We start from the raw sequence: 26,859 nt of genomic DNA, 5'->3' as shown, positions 1-26,859 counted from the left end.
AGGGATTCCTATTCTCCATATGTTGGATCTTCTTTACCTAACTTAAATATTTGACATTTTCTTTCTTTTGTCTTTATCTTTATTTCTTCTTGATTTTTAATTTTCTCCTTGTTTTTTTTAACCTTCTAGCCTTTTAACTTTTTACTAACTTTTACTAACTAGCTTTTTTACTAACTTTTTAACTTTTTTTTTTTTTTTTTTTGTGGTATGTGGGCCTCTCACTGTTGTGGCCTCTCCCGTCGCGGAGCACAGGCTTCAGACACGCAGGCTCAGAGGCCATGGCTCACGGGCCCAGCCACTCCGTGGCACGTGGGATCTTCCCGGACTGGGGCACGAACCCGTGTCCCCTGCATCGGCAGGCAGACTCTCAACCACTGCACCACCAGGAAAGCCCCCTTCTAGCACTTTTAAGGCATTATTTGTTGTATTCATTTACTCTTGTGTCCTCTTAGTATATTCCTCATTATGCCAATGATGTTTTCTTTTTTCCTCAGGTCCATTCTTTCTTCCTTCATTTCTCAGTTTTTCTAATTCTGATTTATGTTATTCTTTCATGCCTTATTTCATATTCTTAATGTCTTCTAGCTCATTTTAAAATAATAGGTTACAGTTTGGGTCTGCTGTATGACATATCTTTCTGATGTGTGCTTTCATTTTCTGTAGGGTGTTATTCTTTTTCCCTTTTTCCCTCTTATAATTTTGTGTAGTGTTTGATCTGAAAACTTTTTCTGTTGCCCATTTTTATGTATAAGTTGTTTTTCTGAACTTTTGATAGGGAGGCTTGATTTAGATAGCTCTTCTAACTTCCTAGAGCTCCCTCTTCTTGTCTGCTTTCAACTGCTAGGCTACTGGCCTGCTTTTTAAAATATCTACACAATCTTCTCCTTCCCCACTTTTTTTGAACCTTCTCTTTCTTTCCTCTTGATTTTCTCTGTCCTTTTCAATTTTGATTCTTCTATTTCCAGCAGGTTTTCCTCATTGTGGGTCCTGTCCTGGAGTGGAGTCCTGGCAGATCAGTTTTGAGAGATTAACTGCACTAGACTACACCAGACTCTGCAGGGTTTCTTAATGTGAGCCCTGTGTACTGTGTCTTTTTTAGAATGGGAAAAATTCCTCCCAGGTTCATCTGCTGTTTTAAATTGATTCATCACACTTTTTCATTTAATACTTACTGAAATTTGGGGAGTTTCTTTCTCAGGCCCTTCAGTTGCCCTGCTGTATCCCTCTGCTCCTTTCTGTGTACATGCAACTAACCTGCAGCAATTGTGGTTGGTATTGGTATTTTCCAACACCTGTTGGTACTTTGGTGCTTGAGGCAATACCTAGTCACCTAGTTTTGTTGTAAATTTGTCCAACAAACAATTGTTTTTTGGTTTGGTTTTTGGTCTTGCTCTCAGGTTGTTCTGTTTTTATGAGGGGATTTGGAAAGATTCAAATGCTATGCTTTCACCTCTGCCTCTAATTTTTTTTTTGTTAAATGTATTAGCTTAAATACATTTTAAAAAACTAAAATTCAGTTTTTAAAAATTTCACCATTTCTTCCAGCACCTACCCCACGGCAAGCACTAATCTGTTCTCTGTATCTATGAATTTGTTTAAAAATTTAGATTCCATATGGAAGAGAAGTTGTATGGTATTTGTCTTTCTTTGTCTGACTTATTTCACTTAGCTTAACGCCCTTGAGTTCCATCCATTTTCTCACAAATGGCAAGATTTCATTATTTTTTATGGCTGAATAATGTTCCATTGTATATATGTACCACAGTTTCTTTATCTATTCATCCATCAGTGGACATTTAGGTTGTTTCCATGTCTTGACTATTGCAAATAATGCTACAATGAACATGGGGGTGCATGTATCTTGTCAAATCAGTGTTTTCATTTTTTTAAATAAATACCCAGAAGTAGCATTGCTAGATCATATGGTAGTTCTATCTTTAATTTTTTGAGGAACCTCCACACTATTTTCCATAGTGGATGCCCCAGTTTACTTTCCTACCAAGAGTCCACAAATGTTACTTTTTCTCCACATCTTCTCCAAGGCTTGTCATTTCTAGTCTTTTTCACAATAGCCATTCTGACAGGCATGAGGTGGTATCTCATTGTGGTTTTGATATGCGTTTCCCTGATGATTAGTCATGTTGAACATCTTTTTTGTACCTGTTGGCCATCTGTATGTCTTCTGTTAAAAAATGTTTATTCAGATATTCTGCCCATTTTTAACTGGGTTGTTTGGTTTTTCTTATGTTGAGTTGTATGAGTCCTTTAAATATGTTGGATATTAGCCCCTTATCAGATATTTGATTTGCAGATATTTTCTTCCATTCAGCAGGTTGCCTTTTCATTTTGTTGATGGTTTCCTTCACTGTGCAGAAGCTTTTTAGTTAGATGTAGTTCCACTTGTTTATTTTTGCTTTGCTGCTTTTGCTTTTGATATCAGTTCAGAAAATCATCACCAAGACCTATGTTACTACCTATGTTTACTTCTAGAAGTGTTTTTGGTTTCAGGTCTTACGTGCAGGTCCTTAATCCATTTTGAGTCAATTTTTGTGGATGATATAAGATAGTTGTCCAGTTTCATTCTTTTGCATGTGTCAAGTTATCCCAGCACCACTTATTGAAGAGACTGTCCTTTCTCCATTGTATGTTCTTGACTCATTTGTCATAAATGAATTGACTTACATGCCTGTGTTTATTTCTGGGTCCTCTTTTCTGTTCCATTGGTCTGTGTGTCTGTTCTTTTGCCAATACCATACTATTTTAATTACTATGGCTATCTAATATAGTTTGAAATCAGTGAGTGTGATGCCTCCAGCTTTGTTCTTCTTTCTCAAGATTGCTGTGACTATTCAGTCTTTTATGGTTACATAGAAATTTTAGAATTGTTTGTTCTATTTCTGTGGAAAATTTCATTGAAATCTTGATAGGGGGTGCACTAAATCTGTATTTTGTTTTGGGTAGTATGGACATTCAGTATTAATTCTTCCAGTCCACTAGCCCTGAATATCTTTCCATTTATTTGTGTCATCTTCAGTTTCTGTCACTAATGTCTTCTAGTATTTAAATGTACAAGTCTTGCACCTCATTGGATAAATTTATTCCTAGGTATTTTATTACTTTTGGTGCAACTGTAAATGGAATTGTTTTTTAAATTTCTCTTTCTGATAGTTCGTTATTAGTGTATAGAAATGCAACAGATTTTTGAATATTGATTTTGTATTTTGCAACTTTACTGAATTTATTAGTTCTCATAATTTTTGATGGGGTCTTTAAGGTTTTCTATGTGTAATATCATGTCATCTGCAAATAGTGATGGTTTTACTTTTTCCTTTCCAATGTGGATACCTTTTATTTATTTTTCTTGCCCAATTGTGCTGACTAGGACTTCCAACACTATGTTGAATAAAACTGCTGAGAGTGGGCAACCTTGTGTTTTTCCTGATCTTAGAGGAAAAGCTCTCAGCTTTTCACCGTTGAGTATGCTGTCACCTGTGGGCTTATCATAGTTGGCCATTATTATGTTGACTTATGTTCCCTTTATACCCACTTTGTTGAGAGTTTTTACCATGAATGCATACTGAATTTTGTCAAATGCATGTTTTGCATGTATTGAGATGATAATATGAGTTTTATTCTTCATTTTGTAGTGTATCACATTGACTTGTGGACGTTGAACCACACTTGCGTCCTCTGAAAAAATCCCATGTGATCATGGTGGGATCCCTTTAATGTATTGTTGAATTTGGTTTGTTAATATTTTGATGGAGATTTTTTGCATTTTTGTTCATCAGCCATATTAGCCTATAATTTTCTTTTCTTTTGACATCCTTGTATGTTTTCAGTATCTGGGTAATTGTGGCCTCATAAGATGAGTTTGGAAGGGTTCCCTCGTCTTCTGTTTTTTTGGAAGAGTTTGAGAAGGATTGGTATTAATTCTTCTGTGAGTGTTTGGTAGAACTCACCAGTGAAGCCAGTACGTCCTGGACTTTATTTGCTGGGAGGTATTTGATTACTGCTTCAATCTCCTTATTAGTAACCAGTCTGTTCAGAATTTGTTTCTTCATGATTTAGTCTTGATAGTTTATACGTTTCTAGGAATTTATGTGTTTGTTGTAGGTATTCCAATCTGTGTATAATTGTTCATAGTATTCTCTTAGAATTCTTTGTATTTCTGTGGTATCGTTTGTAACATCTTTTTCATTTCTGATTTTGAGTCCTCTCTTTTTTTTCTTGGTGAGCCTAGCTAAAAATTTGACATTTTTTTTTTATCTTTTCAAAGATCTAGCTCTTTGTTTCATTGACCTTTTCTGTTGTCTTTTAAATCTGTATTTCATTTACTTCTGCTCTAGTTTTTTTAATTTTCTTCTTACTACTAACTTTGGGCTTCAGTTCTTCTTCTTGTTCTTTGAGGTATACAGTTAGGCTGTTCGAGACTTTTCTTATTTATTGAGATAGGAATTTATTGCTATGAACTTTCCTCTTAGAACTGCTTTTGCTGCATTTCATAAATTTTGGTATGTTTCATTTCCATTTTCATTTGTGTCAAGGTATTTTTAATTTCTTTTTTGATTTCTTCTTTGAGCTGTTGGTTGTTCAGTGAGATGGTGTATAATCTCCACATACTTATGAATTTTCCAGTTTATTTCATGTAAGTAACTTCTAGTTTTATACCATTATAGTTGGTAAAGATGCTTGATATGATTTAAATCCTTTTAAATTTATCAAGACTTATTTTGTGGCTTAACATATGATCTGTCTTGGAAAATATCCCATATACGCTTGGGAAGAATGTGTATTGTTTTGCTTTTGGATGGAATGTTCTATAAGTATCTCTTAAGTCCATCTGCTCTAATGTGTCATTTAAGGTCAATGTTTCCTAATTGATTTTCTGTTTGAATAATCTATCCCTTGATGAAAGTAGAGTATTTAAGTCCCCTACTAATACTGTGTTGCTGTCTATTCTGTTGCTGTCTGTTAATGTCAGCTTTATATGCTTAGGTGCTCCTGTATTGGGTGCATAAAAGTTGACAAATTTTATATCTTCTCGTTGGATTCACTACTTTATCCTTATGCAGTGCCCTTCTTTGTCTCTTACTTTAGTCTTTGCTTATAGTTTCTCAAGCTTTCTTTTGGTGTCCGTTTGCATGGAATATCTTTTCCATCCTGTCACTTTCAGTCTGTGTGTGTCTTACATCTAAAGTGAGTCTCTTGTAGGCATCATATAGATGGATCCTGTTTTTTTTTAATCCATTTAGCCACTCTGTTTTTTGTTTGGAGAATTAATTTGTTTACATTCAAAGTAGTTATAGGTATGTGCAATTATTGTCATTTTGTTAATTGTTTTCTGGCTGCTTTTGTAGTTCCTGATGTCTCATGCCTTAGGGCAGCTTTGTGTTGTGACATTTAATAGATCTAGACTTTGTGAAAGGAGATTGCAGTGTTTGGTTAGGTCAAGCATTCCAACTGTTTCAACCATTGCAGCCAAGTGGATCGATTAAGTCATGTTGCAGCTGATCAGAGAAACCCAGTCAGCAGCAGGTGGAGGATACTGAGAACCAAATGGAGCCAATGTGGCCATTCCAAAACTGTCAGAGCTTTTGGCCAGTATGATAACTACCATGATTAGCAGGAAACAGGGTTACGTATTTCCCGCTCTCACACCCTCACTGTTCTGTGGTAAGTTGCCCTGAAGGCATGTCTCAGCCAGAATTCTGCCATATAGGCAGAGATGTGTCAGGGAGCATGCCCAGAAAAGTCATACAACTTACTCCATGGGAAAGGTATGGGGAGAAAGTAATACTATTTTGGTGGAAGAACTAGCCAACTTCCTAGCTGAAAGGTGACAGGGTTCTCTCGTCATACCAGATGAGATCTAGATTCCAAGTACAGTTCTCAAGGTATGAGGCTGCTGGGCTCCTTGGCACTCACAATCTTTTCAGCTGATCATGTGTCTTGAACACTACTCAGTTCATCAATGAAAAATAATTCCAAACATCTCTAATGCTAGTGAACAGACTTTGTGGTATAATTTTAGATAACGATGTTTGAGGTACCTGTATGATCTTCTCTCATGGAGAGAAAGTTGGGAGAATATCCTGGGTGGATATTCCTGATTCAGCAAAATGTTTCTGTATCCTGGTGATAAAAATATAAACACACATGTGCACCAGATTTTGAAAGAGCTGATTATCAAAACAAGTGAGAATTAGATTAGAGGGACTTTGAGATTCAGATACAGTTGTCATCAGTAAACACACACGTGCATGTGTGCACACTTATATATGATAGAATTGAACTTCCCTTTACAGCAGACCATTTGTTCTGTTTATAACTTCGAGAAATTGATTGGTCAGATTTCATGATTCGTGGGTACCTATTTAAACATAGTTCCGTTCTCTTGCAGTTGGCCGACTGAGGAAGGAAAGCAAGTGATCTTTATGTTGCAGCTGGGAAACCTATCTCAGTACAGTGAGTCTGTTTCTCTACTCTCCTTGAAGTGACAGCAGTGCTGTCACTTCTTCCCTTTCAACTCTTCCTCCCATAAGGAGGAGTCGGCCCTTAAAAGCATTTCTGAAGGCATCTTTTCTCTTCTCACCTCTGGTTTGGTCTTTACCTGCTTTTGTTCAGTATTGGCCTGTGGCCTCCAAGTTTGGGAGGCAGCATAACATGGTGGTTGAGACACTGGATTCTAGAAAAGACAATGGGATTCAAATCCACGCCACACCATTTATTAGCTGTATGAGTTGGGCCTCAGTCTCCTGCAGGACCTTCACTTCCTCATCTGTTAAATGGGAATAAGAACAGTGTAGTGCTGGGACATATTAAGTGTTGCTTTCTAATTATCCTTCTCTTCCTGCTTCTGCTGTTACTAGGGTGGGTTTATCACCTCTTTCCACCCTTCCCCTGGGTCTCTCCAGACTTAGAGTTCATTCCCTTCCTGTACCAGACAGCCTCGTACAACCCAGCTTCCCCAACTCCTGCATCCTTTGTTTTCTCCTTTCCTCTCAACTGCTCGTATTTAGGAATTGGCTTAAAATTTATCCCAATATGTACCCACTTAAGACACATACCTAGTGAGCATGACAAGAAAGCCTTTCTTGAGGCAGGTAATTTAAAGAGGAAGCTTTTGTTGCTTTTTCCTTAGACAAACTGAAATCGTGTGCTAAAGTACCTGGCTTCAAATTCTCCCTTTACTCTTTTCCGTTCTTTGAAAACACTTTCTCCCCTCGTGAATAACTGTTACAAGTTTTGTGTTACAAGCCAGAGCGCCATCACCTCCCCTCTGCCATCACGATCATCATAGGGTGAACTGGAAACCCACATTGTGACCGGGTGTTTTGGGGTATCATTGGAAGCTGTATTGTAGTTATTATTGAATTGTTGTTTTCCACCTGGGCTTCTTTCTGTGCTTCTACTCATGGATTTCTCCCCCCTTGAGTCCATTGGGTAGTACAGAACAACCTTCTTGAATACAGACTCCTGCTTAGCAGTGCCTCTCCTTTGTTACTGGTTTTAAGGTGATCTGGTAGCAGAAGATCCCATTTCATTATGCTTTGAAGATGAGGGTAACGGTATATTCCATGTACGGTTGGCCTCTTCCTGCTAACGTGTGCCAGATTGCTTAGTGCTTCACATTAAACAACAACAACAACAACAGTATAATAAAAAGAGAAGGTCCCCCCCCCCCGTTTGAAAGCAAGAAATAGAGCGATATTGCTAAATAAAGTACTTTTCTATTTTGAATACACTGAGGGGTATTGGCTGCTGTCAGCAGGATATAAATCATCACATTCCTATCTCGAAGTGTTAAAGTCCACCTGATATTTGGTACACAAAGAATTCATTTATCAGGGGCGCTCTTCTCCATTGAAACCCCACACAGATGTTTCATGAAACTTAATGTATTTTGTGGGAGATGTTATTATAGGCACTAGGTGTAAAGGTAGCTATGAGTCGTAGGCTGGTGCCATTGGTCTGACGCTCTTACACTAAACCCTGTTGTCTGATCTGACACAGGGCCTTCTTTCCTGCTTTATGAATGCTTTATGTTTGCTGAAGTGAAAATCACAGAGGATGGTACACTTTGGGGCCAGGGCACAGTCTGACAGCCTCAGGCCTGTTGGGTTTGTGTTGGTCGCCAGCACTTAAATATCAAGAGATTATACCTGAAGCAGTCTGGGATTCTGGGTTTTGTGAAAAAAGTGAAATAACACTGGATCCGCAGTGGAGCGGCTGCCCCCTTTAGCTGGGGCGTGGGCTAGAGTTTGTCATTCTCCTCTGGGCTGTTTTACTCATTAATGTGATCCTCTGTCCCTTTAGGCACTGGAATATGCAACCCCTTACTTCAGCACTGCAAAGGAAAAACAAAAAAAAAATTGGTATTCAGGACTAAACAATATGTTGAGTGTGTCTTTTTGACAGATTTCTGACAAAAGGAAATACGCTTACGTAACTTTCTTGAAATCTGTTTAATTTGTATGTATACAATCTCAGGAATATATAACATTTCTGGAATATAAATGTTATAGAAATGAGTGCATATATAAATGCTAGAAGGTATTATAAATTATATGTATAATTTCTGCTCTTCAGAATGTAATGTATCTGTGGAATATTCAAACTGGAAGGACCCCTTGCGAGCGTCTAGTTCTAGTTCAGCCCTCTCCTTTGAGTGTTAAGAAATTGAATCCCAGACCCAGAGAGTCTAATGATTTGTTCAAGGCCGTACAGCCAGGAAGTGGTGTTGGGACAGGATGCCTGTGGCCTGTTGGTGATGCCAGGCCGATGGGGGCATTGATGTACAGTGTGGAATAGATGGGGGATAGAGCAGAACTTGAAAAGTGCATGTCTTTTCTGTTCTTGAAGGTTATTCTTCACAGTTCTCTGTGCCCCACTCTCTGGCCTTCTTCTCTAGCAGAATCCAGACTGATATTTCTTCTGACTTCTTGGACTTTTCTACCAGTTGCTCTGCAGAATATACTAGGCAGTGCCTCTCAAACTGAACTAATTGTCACTCTTTCTCTCTTAAACTTGCTCGATATTCTGCACGCTTGATCTTGGTCGTTATTGCCATGGGCTAGAAGTTGTATCGTACTCTATTTTTTCTTCTCTGATTGCTCATATTCTTGGTTTCCAGGTCATATAAATTCTGTCTTTGAAACTTCTTCCCAAATCAGCATTTCTTCTTCATCCTCCCTGTTCCTGTGTTAGGTGAGGTCCCCACCACCTGTTGGTAGGACTGTTGCAGTAGACTTTTCCTCGTACTTCTTCATTCCAGCTTAACTACAATGCCAGTTCTTCGTCATCTGCATTGGTTTTCAACCCTGGCTGCGCTTGAGTCGCTTTGGGATGTTAAGACTTACTGAAGTCTAGGCCCCACGCCCAGAATTGGATATAATTGAGTGAGGGTAGGGACTTTGGCATCAGCATTTTCCGAAAGTTTCCAGAGGAGTTGTCGTGTGCATCTCCAGAGGTGACAACCGCTGCATGGTTAGTTTTCTGTAAAGCACGTCCGATAGGTCACTCTTTCTGAATCAAGCCCTGATTCCTGCTTTGGCTTGTGAGGCCTCCAGAATTGGATCCTAATCTTCCAAGCCCATCTCCGGCCATTGCTTCCCCATGAACTTAACCAGTCACCAAGACTCGCTGACCTTTCCTGCCTAGCACTCAGAATGCCTCTTGAAGTGCCTTTGCGCTTGTGGTTTGCTCCCCCTGACTCCCCCTTTTTCCTCAAAAAAATTAAAAACTACCTGTCTTTCAAGAATATCAGGTCCATTATAAAATCTTTGCTGCTACCAAATCATCCCTTATCACAACGTGTTAGAATTTACCTATATACTTAACCTTCTTGCCCCTGTAACCAGAGCTGATCAATAAAACTTTCTGCAGTGATGCAAGTGCTCTGCGCTTTCCAGTATGGTAGTCGGTACATAACTGGCAGCTACGTGTAGCTGTTCAGCACTCGAAATGGGACTTGTGCCACTGAGGACCTGGATTTTTGGTTTTCATTTCATTTTAATTAAAATATCCACATGTGACTACCGACTCCTGTTTGGGACAGCATAGATCTCGACTCTGAGCTCCTCGAGGACAGGGCCAAGTTTCGTTCTTCTTTACTTTCCATGTGGCAGAGTGGTGTCCACCAACGTTTGCTAAGTGACTGGAGAAATAATGTTGGGGTTGGATCAAAAATCACTCTCACCATATATACACTACCAAATGTAAGGTAGATAGCTAGTGGGAAGCAGCCGCATAGCACAGGGAGATCAGCTCGGTGCTTTGTGACTGCCTGGAGGGGTGGGATAGGGAGGGTGGGAGGGAGGGAGACGCAAGCGGGAAGAGATATGGGAATATATGTATATACATAACTGATTCATTTTGTTGCGAAGCTGAAACTAACATAGCATTGTAAAGCAATTATGCTCCAATAAAGATGTTAAAAAATAAAAAAAATCACTCTCTTCTCTAGTTTCACACACCTCGACACACACGTAAGCAAGCAAAAGTCCTGCCTGTGAGCCTGACACATTCAGTCATGTTTGACTCCCACAGAGATTTCATGAACCCATTTTACAGATGAAGAAATTGAGGATCAGAGAAGTTAAATGACCCAGCCAGGTCATAATTATGAAAAATAAGATCTGATCACATCTGCCAGTTACCTTTGACTACATTATAAACCACACACTTTTTTTCTTTTTCTTTTTTTATGTCTGTCTTTATTTATTTATATTGTTTCCCTTCACTTTTATACTGGCATACAGCACTGCGTAAGTTTAAGGTGTACAGCATAATGCTGTGACTTACATGCATCATGAAATGATTATCATAATAAGTTTAGTGAACGCCCATCATCTCATAGAGATAAAAATTAAAGAAATTAGAAAAAAAATTTTCTCTTATGATGAGAACTCACAGCACTTACTCTCAACAACTTTCACATATAATGTATAGCAGTGATCGTTATATTTATCATGTTGTATGTAACATCCGTAGTAGCCAGATGTCTTCTAACTGGAAGTTTGTCCCTTTTGGCTCCCTTAATCCAATTCCCCCTCCCCCACCCACTACACTTTTTTTTTCTGATGGTTTTAGTTCTGGGTCTCTGAAAATATCAGTCCCGCAGAGAATATTCCATGGCCTTACTTGTCGTTAATAGCCCACCTGGTCATTTCACATTTCCAGAGGTTGGCTTTTATCCTTTCGTCACTTAAGTGATGCCGTTTCTTGAGTCTGAGGCTGTTGTTGGCTGGCACCAGCTCTCTTGTTTTAACACCAAATCTGCCAAAGATTGCAGTTCACGGCTTTGACCCATCACAGCTCTTTGTTTTACACTGTTTTGAAGACTGCTGCAAAGTTTGCACTGCTAGAGGTGGGATGCGTGATGAAATAATTAAAGCTGAAGTTTAGCAGACCACACATCCAGGAGAGGGAATGGCATTAAGGTTCATCTAAGACCTTAATGTAACATTGTCTTATAACCTGAAAGCTCTTTTTGTGCAGAGTCTAAATTAGGGCGCTCTTAGTAGGGGGAGGGTAATTGCATTTTTGGTGGATAGTGAATTTCAGTTCTTACTTACAAGAAGTCTATTTGATTAAGTCCTTATAGCTTCCTTGCTCATTCTTTTTCCTTTGCAGTGTATTATGAACAGTAAGGTGATTTTACTTCAAGGGAACGTAACGTTTTTTGCTCAGATTATGTCTCAGTCATTCACAGAATTATCAACCATGATTATCAACATTGAATTATCAACATTTCTCGTATCTTCAGAGTTGTGAACAAATACTATGCAGATGCGATCTGCTTGACCTCACCCTGCTGAATGATTTTAGTGGGGAGAGGAATTAAGAAGGAGAAAAGTTGATTTTATGAAGGAACCAAAGAATTGTTGTCATTGACTTTCAATATCAATATCAAGTTGATATTCATCAACTTTATTCTTTGAAGGAGAGATATCAGTTGTAGACCTGAAACTAATATAATGTGTGTCAACTGTGCCTCAAAAAAAAAAAAAAAATTCGTTTTAAGATATTTGAAGTGATTTTAATAGAATGGGCATGCAGGTTACCAGGCGAAACTATTGATTAGACACAGCACTGTTATAAAATGGCATCACTGCTATATTAGGACAAGCACTGTATGCAAATGGAACCAATAACAGGGGCATAGATCTAAAGAGAGATTAGAGAATGCTTCTTGGAGCGTGTGGCATTTAGGCCCTTGTCACGTGAGACAGGTGAACCCTCTCTAGGAGAAGTAAGGCAGAGTAGTGATCGGTGGTCTGTGTGAAGGCTTGGGGCTGGGAGGGTGCAGGGTGTGTGTTATTATATGTTATTATAGTGTCTATTGATGGTAGACTGAAAGTCCGGGCATAGCAAGAGGTGCAATCAGAAGACCAGGCAGGACCACCAACACAAAGGACCTTCTGAGTACCTTTGCACATTTCACCTTGACTTTCTGGCCCTTAGGAAGCTAAGAACTTTTTTTTTTTTTTTTTGCGGTACGCGGGGCTCTCACTGCTGTGGCCTCTCCCATTGCGGAGCACAGGCTCCAGATGCGCAGGCTCAGCGGCCATGGCTCACGGGCCCGGGAGCTCCGCGGCATGTGGGATCTTCCCGGACCGGGGCACGAACCCGCGTCCCCTGCATCGGCAGGTGGACTCTCAACCACTGCGCCACCAGGGAAGCCCTAAGAACTTTTTAAGCGTGGGTGGGACATGCATCTGGGAAGCCTGTGGCAGCTCCATCAATTTTGAGATGCCTCCCAATGCCCAAAATAGTAAGATGAGAGTGAGGGAAGCTATCCAGGAATTGAAAAGATTTTGCAAACTTGTAAGTTTTTACAAGTTAGTTTGTCCTCTGTGTAGATTGGTTTGAAGAGAGCAGGTACAAAGACAGGAAAAAGCCTCCAAAAGGCCCTTGTAGAGTCCACACAAGGCTCTCTTGGCGTGGGCTAGTGAGTCTCGATTGAGATGAAGAAAAGGAAAAATAATTGAATGCCTTTGGTTGTTGGATGCTGTGGAGGAGGCATCAAAGCAGCCTCCATCGTGTTTGGCCTCATTTACTGGGTGGATGGTGGGAACATCCACCTCCCTGAGGGAGGGACCGTGGGATGGGGACTCCTTGGGCGCTGAGGAAGCTGGAAGATAATGGACGGCTGGGGTCCCAGGGAGGACCCTCCGAGAGGAGCAGGATCTGAGAAGAAGAGAGAGTTGGCAAATGTAGCTAACGGACCAAATCAGGAGAGACTTAAAACTCAGTAACCTTGGCAACAGAGCCGCGGTGAGGGCCGAGGGAGGTGTGGGAGGTGAATCCAGGGAGAATGCAAGTGTAGACAGTGCTTTCTGGAAATCTGTGAAAGGGAAGAGAGAGAAGGGGACATGGGGCTGAGAGATGAATCTCCTCATTTTGTTTTGTAACAGATACCAGGGTCTCACCGGAATCTTTTCCTTAAACCTCATTTAAATTTTCTAAGTTTCAGAACTTTCGATGCCTTTCTGACGGGCAGTTCATTAGCAGCAAGTTGGAGGCTTCGGGGAGGGAAGCAGAACAGGCATGTGGCGGGGTGCACATGACTGCAGTCTTTAAGGGGAAGACCTGCAAACGCAAATAACAGCCTTGTCATGGCGGTCTGGGGCTTTTGGTGTAAATAGAGTTAGCCCCACAGAGTTGAAAAAGCTCTCAGGCCGCCGTGGGTATAAAGCACGCGATGGTTATCGAAAGTGTATGTGTCTGACAAAGGTTTCCATCAAAATGTGAGGGCCAAACAAGTTGTGGTGCCGAAGTGGTCAAGTGGTTTTCTAGAAAATTCACTTAATGGCAGTATCACGGCCATAAAGTGACTAAGAAATGCAGTCACTTTAAAACGTCTCTGCCCTCTTTTTGGACACCACGTAATTCTATCCCTTTTATGAATGTCCTCCTCAACCCTAAGTTTGTGTGCGCTTCCCTAATGGAACACGTCTTTACACTCAGGAACCATGTTAATTTATGGTGTATTTTGGGATTCTAAGGAATGCAAAATGGGGCGGTAGTACGACTTCTCTTTGTTTTACTCTGAAGAGGTTTTTACTACCGGGTTCTTGACATCTTCCACCTTAGTTTATCTTTATCTTTAACTGGAACCATTTTGTCCCTTAGCTCTATTCTAATTACCTCTCAAAGTGGTTAGATTTACAGGCAACACATGACAGAGAAAATGGACAAAAAACCAGCCAGCCTCTCCTGACATTCAACAGCAGCCCACGTCTAAATAGCGGAAAAGTTTATTTGCTTTTTCTGAGGATGTGCTAAGTGATTTTGCAGTGTGAGTGGTATGGCCTTCTAGCTCTTAGGCCTGCATTTATTAAATAAATTTGTTCTCTAACTCAAGTGTTAAGTGTGTATTATGAAACCTCAAAGGCAATTTCAGTGATTGCAACGTGCAAATATTTTTTAAATTATGTAATTAAATACGACTTGGCCTTCGAGGTCCACCGAAGTAATTTATTAATTGAACAGTCTGATTTAATTGTATGTTATTTTCATTTATTCAGGGAAGGGCCTGCATCTTCTGAAGAGAGAGGAGCCTCTTGTGCACCTTGTCACTGGAGGTGCAGAGGTCTCTCCAAGAAGTTTTTAGCACCCGATTAAATATTAACCAAGAAGAGAGGACTTGTTCCTCCTGTCCCTGATACTCTGTTTTGATGTCTGAGTCTGGTGATTTTAAAGGAGAAAGAAAAAAAAAAAGTCCTCTTGGGTAAAATTATTTGTAATCTGCTCGGTTTATCATGACATTATTTAAAAGTGAATCACTCTTTTCCTCTTAATTGTGCCAGTGTACAGGGTCGTATAAAGTAAGCGCATAGAAAGAGAAGCCCCTTGAATTCAGCGATAGCTTCATCCAGCTACAGCTACAGCTACACCCTTGCCGTATCTGTTTCCTTAAAATGTCATTTTAAAGGTATTGTGGTTTTAGAGCAGCAGCTGTGACTGAAAAGTATGTAAACTAGGCTGTTCCTGCTCATATCATTTTTATATTCTTATGTCAGACCAGAAGGCTGCTTTAAATTTATTTTTCATTGTGTATTAGTTCTAGAGCCCGTTTTTTTTTTCCTTCCTTGGGAACATATGTTCTTTGGGACTTGTGATACTCGAGCGCTTAGGAAAATAACAATTGTTGGTGGGCGGCGGAGAAAACAGGTCTCAAAATAGCTTTTTTATTTGCGTATTGTATTTGGGAGAAGGTGAATCTAAAAAACGAACTTTCACGAGGTAGAATTGGGGTGCCTAGCATTTGTGTTTTAGGAAGTGGAAGAATTCAGGCATACTGTAGTGTCCTAAGTCACGCGAAAGGCAGTCACTTTTAGAAGCCCAGATTGCTCTCCCAAAAAGAAAATACTTTTTGTTGCTATTAAATATAGTTTGTATTGCTACTTCAGAACTTTTTTTTTTTTTTTCTCCAGGGAGCCCGCTTACTTAAATTCTTAGTTAATATTTCTGTACAGTTACGTCTTTGTCTCCGGAGCACGCCTTTGCAAATTCCCATTTAGTATGTGGTTGTGGATCAGTATTCATACCACGTGGTACCTCTCACCTGATCAAGTGACAACGTGGTGTCACGTCAGCCAGCAGAACGTTGGAGTGACTTTTGAGTAGTGGTGGCAAAGAAGGTACAGACGGTTGAAGGGAACGACAGTAATGAGATTTTTTTGTTCCTTTCCTATGTATTTCGACATGTATAATGCCTTGACTCTGCTGTGGAAATTTGGAACGTTGGATAGAGAAATATTCCTTTTCCTAAAGAGTTGTAGAAGCAGAGTAGAAAGTCTGAGCTACTAGAGCTTTCCACGGTAAATATAATTTGATGACATGTGTTCGTAATGTCCCTCAGAGCTCAGGATTTCACTTTGAGAGCTGTTTCACATGATAGGTTTCTTTCCAGGTTTTGGAGACAACTTTAGCCCTAAGGATTTGCCCTGAGATTCCACTGATTTGCCTCCTGACTCCAGGCCCACATCTAAGTGCTCCAAGTGGGGAAAGTAACTTGGGGAGGAAGGTGGGTTCCTCACGGGCCTTTTGTTTGGCTTGTCCCAGGCCTCCTGTCTCTCACTGGGCTCCAGGTAGTGGCTTCCTCCATCCATAAGCTAGCTCGTCCTCATGGTCCTTACATCATAGCCTTGGAAAAGGGCTTCTCAAAGCATCGGGGTTGTTGGTCAATATGGCTGAGAGGTATAGCAGAGACGTTGGCCGTGCAGGAAGGACACCCAGCATAGCATTGGGGCAGGGTGCTAGGACATCCTTTTCTGTGCTTCTGATCCTAGGAAGTTCAAGGTAGTGGCCAAGGGTGTACTTGGGTAACCTGGGGGCAAAGGCTGTTTCCCAGCCTGTATACAAGTATTTCAGTATTTTTTTTTTTTTTTTTTTTTGCGGTACACGGGCCTCTCACTGTTGTGGCCTCTCCCGTTGTGGAGCACAGGCTCCGGACGCGCAGGCTCAGCGGCCATGGCTCACGGGCCCAGCCGCTCCACGGCATGTGGGATCTTCCCGGACCGGGGCACGAACCTGTGTCCCCTCCATCGGCAGGCAGACTCTGAACCACTGCGCCACCAGGGAAGCACAGTATTTCAGTATTTTAACAACTTCTTCAGGCAACCACTGTGTACCAGTTGAATATCATCCCTGGGTACCACTCTTTCTCCCAACAAGGTGACTGAGGTGTGGAGAAGGGAAGAGGATTACCAAATTCTAGCAGAGTCGCTGGTGGATCCAGGAGTAGAAACACATTTCTCTTCCCTTCTAGTGAAATGTTCTTTCCACTTCACTCTGGCCCCTCTTATCCAGGGTGTGGAAAAATCTCTTTTCCTACTAACTTCAAGCCAGAGTTGATTAAAAGGCATTTTCTTAGGAATAAAACTGAGAGGAAAAAACAAGATACCTGGAGCACTGAAGTGAATGACTTTCTAGAAGAAAGTTAGCTTGTTTAGATTGTAGTTCATATGCAACAGGCTGGCACAGTCCAGGGGACCTTTGTGATGCCTGTGTCCCTTGTCTTGCCTTCTTGCTGTTCACAGGACCCTGCTCCAAAATCTCCTTCTGACGTGATTGTTGTTCCCAACGGCCATCTTCTCCAGCCGTCTCTTTTCCACATTTGTTGGGAGTCAGAGGCTCTTGTCTTTGCTTTCTTCCACATCACCTGTGCGGTCTCAGTCACACAATGAATCTGCTCCTCAGGAGGGAGTGCCTTGGCTAGATCCCCTCACAGGTACCTTTCAGCTCTAAAATGTGTGTGTTCTCCTCTCTCATCTGAGATTTTTCCCATATAAGCCTTATTCCCTCCACTGAAAAGTCCGGATCACACAATGGGTGGTGTAGAACAAATCTGAATTTTGGTCATGAAGACACAAGACATCTCATTTGACCCCCGGTCTGTTTTCTGGGGGGACAGGCTGGTCTTTTGTCCTTGGTAAAACTTGGTCAAGGAATTTCTGGTGAGATAAATCTATCACTTCGTATCCTAAATGGGGTTTGTGCTGTATTATTATTATTGTTATTATTATTTCTGTCACTGATAAAACTCCATGGAATGACTGGGTGGGGGTCCTATGGCCTTTTCCCCACCCCACTGAAGAAGCTCATGCAAGATTGTGTGGTGTAGAAAGTGCCTTAGCAATTAAATAAAAGAAAGCCTGGTTCATATAAAGAGACATGTTTCTATATGGAAAATATGAGCCTTTTTTTTTTTTTTTTTTTTTTACATGGACCAGGTGTGGATTAGTTCACTGAACCTTTCACCCAGCCGTATTCCCGCTTGTAATTCTTCTGAGGCATAGTTCAGCCAAGTCAAAGAAACATGTTATTAAAGGTGAGCTGAAAGGCATTTAGAAAATAAACAAACTGTTTAAGACCCTAAATCAGTAACAGAATCTATATGCTCAGACTTGAAAAGTACGAGAAAATCTGTTTCAGTACCTTTGGGTTTCAGGCCAGATTCTTCTCTTACCTTCTTTGAACATGGCCGCAAAGTCCTTTTCGGTCGTTGGCGGGACGAGCAGTTGCCGCTCGCTTGGACTGTAGCTGTCTTACAGCTGATGATTTACCCTCCACTGAGACCGGTGAGACCCCAGTCTTAAACTTACGATTCTCCAGCTAATATTGAGGGAGGAAAATAAATACTTTGATTTTATTTTAGCACTGTGTTGTTAAGTTTAAAATCTGCTGTACGTTCTTTCCTTTTTTCTAGCCTGTAGCATGGCACAGAACCAGATATTATTAACAACTTGTAGAGATGATAGAAATCAAGCGTGGGAAGTTTTAGATTTACTTCAGTTACATTATCCCTGGTTAAAATAACAGTGGCTATCTTTTCCTTAGCACTCACTATGTGCCAGGCACTTTTCCTTCCCTTTCTTTCTTCCTTTCTTTCTCTTTTAAAATATCTATTTATTTATTTAATTATTTTTGGGCCGCGTCGGGTCTTAGTTGCGGCACGTGTGATCTTCGTTGTGGCACGTGAGATCTTTCATTGCGGCACACGGGATTAGTTGCCCCGCAGCATGTGGGATCTTATTTCCCTGACCAGGGATCAAACCAGCGTCCCCTGCATTGCAAGGTGGATTCTTAACCACTGGACCATCAAGGGAGTCCCCAGGCACTTTTCTAAGCACTTTTTTATGTTAATGCTCTTAATTCCTCGAAAGCACATTATGTTCTATCATTCAGCCCGTTTTTGTGGATGAGCACACTGAGGGGTGGAGAAGTGAAGTAACTTGCCTGAGTTCACAAGGCCAGTAAGCAGCAGAGCTGAGTTTTGAAGTCTTGAACTTGAATCTGTGCTTGTAAGGTCTGAACTATTCTAGACTAAACTCTACTGTGCGGTACTATTTTACAGACTACTGAGTTTTAACTGAAGCAGCCCCAGGCAGCATTAAGAAATAAAGATAGGGCTTCTCTGGTGGCGCAGTGGTTGGGAGTCCGCCTGCCGATGCAGGGGACGCGGGTTCGTGCCCCGGTCCGGGAAGACCCCACATGCCGCGGAGCGGCTGGGCCCGTGAGCCATGGCCGCTGGGCCTGCGCGTCCGGAGCCTGTTCTCCGCAACGGGAGAGCCCACGGCAGTGAGAGGCCCGCATACCGCAACAAACAAACAAACAAACAAAAAAGAAATGAAGATATTCATCCTGGGCCTTGCCACCTTCACCCCGACCCCCCAAAACTGCCCTCAGGGTTTTTCCCTAATTAGAAAAATTTTCTTTCTGTTTTCTTTTGGTTGTTTTTATAGTCTCTTCGCAGCTAGGGACTGGGTGGGTATCATTTGTGTCGTGTCGTGCCGCTTCTCCCTTGATTATCTTCAACTCCCCTTGTGACTGTGGGATTGCGGGAGGGCCTTCGAACCATGTTTAAAGTAATTCCAAAAATCTGGAACAAAGGAGGAGAGGCATTTTGGGGGTATTCTAGGAGTCTCCCTGGCCCACTTTTTACAAGGTGAGCAGTTCCTCCCCCAGTTCCTCAGGGTGGACGCAGAGCTCCTTTCAGAAACTCAGAGTGAACAGAAAAGAATCACCCCATCCCCACCTGTGCTGCTTTACCTGACAGAAAGGGGAGCAGGTTCAGGCAACAGCTTCATCTGGTGCACTTCTGAGTAGCTTTGCTTCGTTGAAGACCATATGCTGAGTTTGTCAGAGTCATCTGCCGCTTTTCAGCCATTCTTGTTTTAGGAACGTTAACTTGCTGGGTTGGGGAAGCAGCATCGCGCGCGCAGACAGCCACGTCAGGCTCCTCCCAAATGTCCCTCCTCGTTTGTCAAGTTCTGGGGGGCATTCGGCAGAGCTTTATTGTCGTCAGGATTACAGGTTCCCTAGTATCAGTGTTAATACAGCATCCTGTATATATCAGAAACCTTTTCAGCTAAGGAGCCGAGAGGGTGAGCCCCACAGGGTTCTAAATTATCCTGGCATTTCTTAGTGTATTTCTAGTGGGAGCCAGAGCGATGGTGAGCTTTGGAAGATGGGAATGTTCTATGTCGTGTACATTGCGGTGGTGGTTATAAGACTGTATACTTTTGGCCAAGCTCATCAAATTGTACACATAAAATTGATGAATTCTGTTGTATGTAAATTAAGCCTAATACTGATTTTAAAATATCTTGAAAAAAAAAAAAAAAAGATGGGTCAAAGTTGAGTGTAGAAGGGAGCTGGGATCTGCAAATGTCAGAGAATTCAGGAAGAGAGGCCTGGGAAAGGAAATGGGATGAAAAGGAGCCAGGAAAATTTGCCTCATCATTTGGCATTTCTCTGGTGGCCAAAAGGTAAGCTGCTGCTTTTGGGTCACTCGCGAGCACTGGGGGCACGTAGCTGCCAAGTTTTGCAGTTTAAGGACTAATAAAGTCGGGATGTGGGTAATACTGGGAGAGGGCTATTTTCAGGGAAAGATTGCTGGGAGGTCTTCCCACCTATAGGGACTGTGTGAGTGGGTTCATTCTTGAGTGTGTCTCCCTGGGTGCACATGTCCGCAGTAAAGTGCAACTCGGGAGCCACTTTGAGGGTCTTTTCTACGTGCACCCGGAATGTTAGCCATTGTATATATAACGGAGGGATTGAGGAGCTGGGGTGAGATATAGGATTCTCTTTATTCAACTTACATGCCGACTCGTGGTGTTCATTCCACGTATATTTATTGAACATTGACCATGTGTAGCTACTGTTCTGTATTAAGAGACAGCATGCAGGACAGATGAAGTCCTTGCCTTCATGGAGTTTACATTCTGTTAATTTGTCCCAAACTGAAATGCACACAGTCAAGATTAATCTGCCTAGTTTTATCTGTTGCCTAAACGTTCCCAGAAAAACCAAACAGAATGTTTCGCCAAAGATTGAAGCCTCCAGGAGCCAGATGTGGCCACGGGAAGAATGTCTTCAAGAGCTTGTCATCTGGCTCCAGCTGTGCTAACCTAGGCCTGCTAGGCAGCCACGAGTTGTGTCTGCTAACTGGTGGCCAGACGCGACTGCAGGTTTAAACAATTAGCGGATTCGTTCACCCGGTGGCCGGATTCGCTGTGTGTGTCCTAAGATTACCACTGCTGTCCCGACCAGGAGCCTCTGTGGTCCCGGGCAGAAACAGCCACAAGGGAACCGAAAATCAGCCCCTTGAGAAAATAGCCAAGGCCTTCTTATCCTGGAACGTGGAGAGGGATTCAGGGGGAAACCATTGTCAGCAAGAAAGCAGAAATAAACCAGACGTGGCCCCTGCCATGCAAACCTTGATTCCAACCAAGAGCTCCTGCCTGACCCAGAACACCTGCCTGTAGCCTGCCCCTGCAGAAAAGCAGAGAGGAGAGTTGGCCTGTGAGGCCTTCTCGTTCCCAGTTATTGTGGTTTTTAATTGTTGCCTCTTTGTGAGAACCATTTATGACGACCTATGTTGATTTTACCCGCAAGAGATTTCCATTGAAAGTCTTAATTCCTACCTTTGAAAGCAACTGGATACCTGCAGATGTGCCATGACTTTTCAAATATCTACGCACATAAATATGTACATGAACACGATGCTTCAGCCTACCTGGTGTGGAAGATGTTTTAATAAAATGTGGTGTTGCTGGTTTCCCGGAGTAGGCAGTTTCTGTCGTCATATGGGATACGATGATTTTGATCACCCATTGTTCGGCCAGTTCCTGATACCACAGTAGTTGCTCAGTAAATGTAGAATGAGCCGAATAAGGAAAAATTCCAGCGGGCATGCTGACGTTCAAGGACAGTGATTCAAAGTGAGTGTGGTTATTTCACATAATAAATGAGGGAAACAACCTACAATTTAGAGCAAAAAGACAAAAATAGTAAAGGTGCAATTGGAACACTTTTAGCATTCTTTTTTCAGACGTCGACATCTGGTGTCCGATTATCACAGAAGGCACAAGATAGTGGAGATGAAGATTTCGAAGGGGGATTCTTCTGAACCTAAACTGATCGATCCTTGTGGGGACATCTTTCTTACAGTGAAGTTCCAAGTGGTTTTTCAAAGAAGCCCCACTGTAAATAAGTAACAAAGACAACAAGATGGTTCAAGTGAGGAAGAATTTTAAGACACGAGTGTATGTGTAAAAATCAACTTTTGCATTCTGAGTGCATTGTGTAAATTTGCTGTGCACGAAACAGAAGTGAAGCCATTTGGTTTTGTGGCATTGGTGTGGGCTGGCTGGGGGGGGTGGGGGAGAAAGTTGAGGCATTGATAAAGTATGCGGCGAGCCAGACGGTTGCATTACACGTCTTTTGTGTTCTTGTTTGCTTCTTAAAGCAGTTGCAGAATTTGGCCCTTGGCGATATTTCTTCGTGCTTGTATGTTCTGCTACGAATTTACTTTTGTCAGAGTCCTTTGAAAGAAAAGCCTTGCTCTTAAAAAAATTTTTTTTTTTTTACTTACATTATAAACTTGTGAAGTCAACAGTGTGTTCATAAAAATATTTTTTAAATGTTAAGTATGTTAGTAAATAGCAGGAAGATCAGCTTTTCTTTTTCCTTAGCACAGTAACTTCAACCATATTTTACTTCCGTTCAGAGATTTTTGCAAAATAATGAAGGTAATAGAATCGATGGCGGATGGATGGATGGATGGAGACAGACAGACAGAACAGCTACATTGTTCTTCCAGTAATAATGGGGCTTATCTGATGAGAGATTTTAACGTTTCCTCTTAGAGCAAGTTGTCAGGTTGTGGTTTACCTATTGTGTTTTACCTGTGAGTCTGACTTGCTGATATATAAGTTAAGTGGGAATGCTTTGGGGTCGGTTGGTGGGTCTTGCCTGTGTGTTCGCTTGGCATTTATTCGAACTGTTTATCACACCGTCCCTGAAATTTATATTTATTTCCTACTACAAGCACATTTGATTTTGCAGTCACCCGTGGAAAGTATATTTAAGATATTCTAACTGTATATAAAGGATGATATTTTATCACTGAATGCTTTTAATAAGGAGTTGCTTTGGAGCTAATTTTCTCCCATCACGATGGAATGCTTAGGATAATTTAATGTCCTTTTCACAGTCCCAGTTTATCTCTCCCCCCCTTTTTTTTTTCCTTCTGCTCAAACGAGAGAAGAGCCCAAATGTAGGATCCTTGGGCCATGGTTTATTCTCCTGTTGTGCACAGATTCCAGTTTTAGTTGGAACCTGTGGTCCCTGATGAGAAAACAGGAAACTTAGAGTCCTAACCTTATTGAAATCTCTGCCTGGTCTAGTCACAAGTCTGAGGCAACTCCTTCCAATAATGAAGCCATTGTACGCATCATATCTGATCAGTTCTTGAAATGTTTTAGTAAGTCTATCTTACAACATTATAAGAAGATAATCAGCAGCCTTAGAAGGTCCCCATCTGGACTGTAGAGTTCTTTTACCGAAAGATGTTTTGCCTTTTAGAGATAGCTCTCGCGTTTTATCATCTGTTCCGCCGAGATGAAGTGCATATGAAAAGTCAGTGACTCTGAATCCATCTGTTGTTATTATTTTCCACTGATAATTGGCTTGAACAATGAAATGTCTGTGTCTTCACCCTTTGAAACCGTACACCCTGTTTATTTTCTGGAGGTCTCACTGCAACTCCCCCCCCGCCATTTCCCCCCTTCATTCTCTCTCAAGCTTGCAGCGAGTGGCGCTCGTGTGAGGATGACATCTTTGACTCTGTGCATCAGTATGTGTCACTCAGCATGTAAAGCTTGCATACGGATTTTTGTCACAATCCCTGTGTCTGCGCTGTTTGCTCAGGGATCCAGTGCTCTGGCGGCAAGGAGCTTAGCTGGGGCCACAACGCGTGGATCCCTTACCTGGATCGTCGTCTTTATTTCACTATCCTCATTAAAATATTAATTTCGAGGACAGTATCTAATACCTATGGAATTAGATACTACCTATAATTGTGTAATATATTCAGTTGCATCGAGGTTTGCACGATACAGAGCATTAATATTGGATTCCACTAACAGCATTTCCATTAGCTTGCTCGACCAGTATGAGATGCAGATGAGCTGGGAAGCATAACTACCTGCTAGAACTGCCAAAACAGTCATTAGAAGCTCCACTGGGATGGACAAAGGCCTTTTTCTCAGTGATATACTGATTAAATTTTGTTCTATGGTTTATTTGCATCAAGGTTAGATCACTACAGTCTATGCAAGAGGGTTATCTAACACCTGACTTGGAAGGTCATTTCAAGACAAAACAGCGAAGAGAATAGGCATCTTGAGTTTCTTGGGGACTCCCTCTTAAAGAACCTGTATTGTATTTCAGGGGACTTTGGGAATTTTCAGATTTTCTCTCTGTATTATACCATAATATATGTTTAAGATTCGTTTTTTTTTGTTTATGTCACAGTTTTTTAAAACTTTTCAGTAATATTCTTTTGCTTTGGGGGCAGAGTGATATAGCCAGGAAACAGTGTGGTGTTAATAAAATAAAACCCGCTTTGGAAATAGAAAGCCACCTTATTTCCCTTGGCTAGCGTGATCGTGGTACATCCTCTGAGGCTGTGAAAGACCTGTGACCTACCCTCTTTCAGTCCAAGTAATAATGTAGGCACATTCTATGGAATAGCTGTGCTGGATTTGCCCCCAAAGTCCTATGTGGCATTAAAAGGACGTAGACGAACGTAATCTTATTTATGTTTCAAATGAAATCATTTAATACTGCAAAGGTTATTAAAAAATAATTAAGTTACTAAGACCAACATGTAACTGGACCATACAGTAAGAGGTTAGGGGTGAGTATGAATTGACTCCATGAGCTGAGAAAATGCAGTAGTGAATTCCTAGTGCCCGCATGTTTCTCCTCTTGCTTCAATTCCTTGGTTCTAAGGACAAATTATGTTGAGGTATGGCATATTTGCTGCCAAAATGGAGAAAATTGTTGACTGTAATTATGTTATTTAATTGAAATTATAAGTGGTTGAGGCCACTCAGTTAAAAGCATTCTTTCTAATATATGGGTAATGTTTTTAAATGAGTGGTCATGGATTGATGACATTTGAAAGGCAGGCATTTGGGATGTATTTTTGGAAGACTCAAATTGTTTTTCTTAAATCATTAGTGAACTAAAGAGTGTAAAGGGACACGTTTTGTTTGGTTTATTCTCTTTAATTAGATATGTGTGAATATTCTGTGTGAGAGCATATATACGCATGTATATGCATGTACATATATGTGCATGTATGTGTGTATATATTTTATACGTGTAAATATTTACACATAGATGCAACGGATCTTTCTGGAGGTACAGACTCACAAGGATCGGTTTATAATGGGGCAAAGCAGAGAAACAAGAGGTGTATTTCTGACCTTAAATTGTGGCCGAAAACATGTGATTGTTCAAACCTCTCATTGAATATTAAAGATCTAAATTCAAGTTACAGTAAAACTCTGCTGATGTGTCTTAGGCCAGGTTCTTTTTGGAGTGCTAGAGATACAACAGTAGCCCTGTATTCCCCATGTCCCCCTGCCCTGCCCGCCCTCTGCCATACATTACCCCCCCCCCCACCCAGGAGTGAGTTCTTAATTACTAATGAATGCAATTCATTTTAATTGTTATTATAGCAACAGAACATTTAACTGTCTCCAGTTTAGTCCTTGTCCTTTGGAACAGGCAGTGTCTCCCGTCAGAGAGAGGACAGGTAGAAGGCACAGCGGGCGTCTGATTGAGCCAGTTATTCATTTGCTGAGTGTTTGTGTTTATGCAAAGGGGCCTCTTCCTGCATATTTAATCTAGAGTAAGGCAGTGGCTTTTGTTGTGTTTAGCCCACATACCTTCAATCCTTCCTCACACTGCCGCCAGCCTGGGAGCCCTGAGAGCTCGCAGGCTTCCCAGCGCCTGTACTTTCTCCCTTACAAACTCTCAACTTTCTTCCGTTGTGTGAAAATTGCCTCTCCGGCCCCAAAGCTTCCCTTCCTCACCATGCACGGGTAAGTGTGTGCGAAGCCAAGGCTGATACTTTTGTTTCATTTTCCAAATGTTGAGAGGCTACTTTGCCTGCTCTTCTGGTCCCGGTTCCTGGGCCGTTGTCAGTTGCTTGGCGGCGTTGAAATAGACAAGTACAGGTGCCTCTCAGGAAATGTGGCTGAATTTTCAACTGGCAGAGAGAGGCTCTTGGGAACTGCGGGGGGTGGGGGTGGGCAGGGGGGAGAGAAGCAGAGAGAGGAAGATGGGGAGAGAGAAAGAGAACAGCTTTATTATTCTTTGTCCTAACAAATCCTGTTTTGTAACTGTCCTGCAGATAATGCTGCCATTGTTTGCTAAAAGCCTTCAAACAGTGTGTGAGACCGAACTGTAAGAAAGCAGTGAAACTCTGCTGCTGTATTGTCTATCCCCAGGCCAGGGTCCTCCCCGAAAGTCTGTGCCGGAATAGGAAGGGTTTTCTTCAGTGGAAATCGAATCGTCTCTTCATTGATATTAATAGCACACTGGAGATGTTGGCCGTGCTGTGCAGAGCGGCGGTTGGGAGGGAAGGAAATCTGATCTTGCTGGGGGGAAGATGACAGCCTCTTGGCCCCATGGTGGAGGAGACATGCATCCAGGCTCAGCCTGCATAATGGCATCCTGGCTTCACTGTTTACTCTAGGAATTTTAATCTTGCGCTGTTGGTTTTACTATCCGGGGTCTTGATATTTTTTGTTCCTGTACTGTCTTTAGAAAGTACGATGTTCAGGGTCTTAATCCAGTCTTTTTTAAAAGTGAAATTAAAAAAAAAAAAAAGAGAGAGAGACCTAGAGAAATTGACACGCTGTGCACTCTGATTATTCTGGGGTATGATGGTAGAAATCGTGTGAGAAATTCAAAACTAAATGGCCACAATTAAGAAGGATGAGCCACCCGAGGGAAGATATGTCCTATGTAAAGATATTTCAGAGG

At 41.6% G+C, this 26,859-nt stretch overlaps 1 protein-coding gene across 10 annotated transcripts in view; it reads left to right on the top strand.

Annotated features, from left to right (window-relative positions):
• The window catches only part of FOXP1 (forkhead box P1), a 595,507-nt gene that overhangs the window by 237,492 nt on the left and 331,156 nt on the right, over positions 1-26,859 (top strand). For 3 of the 10 annotated variants that reach the window (XM_060022898.1, XM_060022896.1, XM_060022900.1), the window contains one exon: positions 6,404-6,468. The exons of 6 other annotated variants lie outside the window; for them this stretch is intronic. The gene's annotated coding sequence lies outside the window, so the exon portion shown is untranslated. Of the gene's footprint in view, positions 1-6,403; positions 6,469-25,650; positions 25,914-26,859 lie in introns of those variants that run through there. One more of the 10 variants, XM_060022903.1, reaches the window with a different exon arrangement.

Source organism: Delphinus delphis, chromosome 10 (assembly GCF_949987515.2).
Source record: "Delphinus delphis chromosome 10, mDelDel1.2, whole genome shotgun sequence".
NCBI lineage: Eukaryota > Metazoa > Chordata > Mammalia > Artiodactyla > Delphinidae > Delphinus > Delphinus delphis.
Note: the sequence above shows the minus strand (reverse complement) of the source record. Positions and strands in the feature narration are given on the sequence as shown.